At 45.5% G+C, this 2,046-nt stretch overlaps 1 protein-coding gene across 1 annotated transcript in view; it reads right to left on the reverse strand.

Annotated features, from left to right (window-relative positions):
* The window catches only part of LOC119427617 (plastin-1), a 66,364-nt gene that overhangs the window by 17,603 nt on the left and 46,715 nt on the right, over positions 1 to 2,046 (reverse strand). The window lies entirely within an intron of this gene.

Consider the following 2,046-nt stretch of genomic DNA (forward strand, 5'->3'; position numbering starts at 1 on the left):
AATAGCACCTTCTCAGAGTGGATCAACCAGTTTTGCTGCTGACATTATCAGCTGGTTCTGGTTGTCAGCAGCAAACTGGTTGATCCACTCTGAGAAGGTGCTATTTAAGAGACTGAGCTGAATACAGCACCTCAGACTGAGGAAGTCTCTCGGATGAGAGACAAAACGTTTCTACATTTTTTTGTTGATTTGCTTTGTTTTTTTTTGAATGTCCAGAGGACCAGATTTAACTTTTTTAGAAATGTTAAAACAACTGCCAGTGGCCCTATTTTACTCACCATGGTAACCATACACTTGTTTCTCTCACTCCCTGACTGCCAAGGTAATGAGAGTCAGGCAGTAACAAACTAAAGTAAGCTTCAAAGAAACAGTCCCTCCATTATTTTTACCAGTTTCTTCCTGTCTGGGTCACGAGGGTTACTGGTGCCCATATCCAGCAATCACTGTGCGAGAGGCAGGGACACCCTGGACAGGTCTCCAGTCCATCACAGGGACACATAGAGACAAACGAGACAAACAACCATTCTCTCTCTCTCTCTCTCTCTCTCTCTCTCTCTCTCTCTCTCTCTCTCTCTTGCTCTCTCTCTCTCTCTCTCTCTCTCTCACCTAGGGACAATTTAGAGTTACCTATCAGTCTAACATGCATGTTTTAAGTATGTGGGAGGAAACCGGAGTACCTGGAGAAAACAAAAATGCATGAAGAGAACAAGTAAACTACCCAGAAGGGCCTCTGGTCAGGGTTTGAGCCAGCAACCTACTTGCTGAGAGGCAGCAGCTCTACCATCTGTGCCATAAATCAGATTACAGAATTCTTGGTCCTTGAGTGACAGAAGACTCCAGTGGTCACACATGGTACATTTTAAGTGTCTCCAGTGTTTTATGTGAGACTGGGCTACTACAGCAACAGTAATTAGACAGACAGGTAGGAAGGTAGTTGGGGTGTCATCTGGGCATTGCTTTAGCAGTTCACACCTCCCTCAACCATCTGGAGAAGGTAAACACCTATGTGAGAATGCTCTTCATTGACTACAGCTCAGCATTCAACACCATAATCCCCTACAAACTGGTCTCCAAGCTCACCACACTGGGCCTGGAGAAGTCCATCTGCTGCTGGATACTGGACTTCCTCACCAACAGACCACAGGCAGTGAGAATCGGCAGTCACCTCTCCTCCACACTAGTCCTCAGCACCAGTACACCTCAAGGCTGTGTCCTCAGTCCACTCTTGTACTGTATATTTACGCATGACTGTACCACCAAGCACAGCTGTAACGTCATCCTCAAGTACGCTGATGACACCACCATCCTGGGCCTCATCACCAACAATGATGAGAGTGCCTACATAGATGAGGTGAAATCACTGACCAGCTGGTGTCAAGAAAATAACCTCTCTCTAAATGTCAACAAAACAAAGGAGATGATAGTGGACTTCAGGAAACAGAGTGGAGGTCAGCACTCCACCATCAACATAAACAATGCTGAGGTGGAGCAGGTCAGCACCTTCAAGTTCCTCTGCATTCACATTACTGAGGCTCTGTCCTGGACTTTACATACAAACACTGTGATCAAGAAAGCCAGACAAAGACTCTACTTCCTAAGAAGATTTAAGAAGTTTGGTATGAACACAAGCATCCTCACCTACTTTTATAGGTGCACCATTGAGAGCCTGCTGACAGGCTGCATCACAGGGTGGTATAGAAACTGCACCAGTCAGAAAGCTCTACAGAGGGTGGTGCAAACAGCAGAGGACATCAATGGTAGCAGTCTCCACACCATCTAGGACATCTACCACAGCCAATATCTGCGTAAAGCATGCAGCATCATTAAGGACCACACCCACCCAGCACAACCACTCTTCCATCTACTACCCTCAGGCAGACGATACAGGAGTCTGTCATCACGTACAAAAAGACTAAAGGACAGTAATTATTAACAAGCTGTCAGATTACTGAACTCTATAAATAAAACTGAACAACTGGCAATAACTAACTAATAATTCAACCTCAGTGTCACTACCTGTGCAATAACCTGTCACACAACCTGTGT

Source organism: Nematolebias whitei, chromosome 21 (genome assembly GCF_014905685.2).
Source record: "Nematolebias whitei isolate Nwh7 chromosome 21, NemWhi1, whole genome shotgun sequence".
Classification (NCBI taxonomy): domain Eukaryota; kingdom Metazoa; phylum Chordata; class Actinopteri; order Cyprinodontiformes; family Rivulidae; genus Nematolebias; species Nematolebias whitei.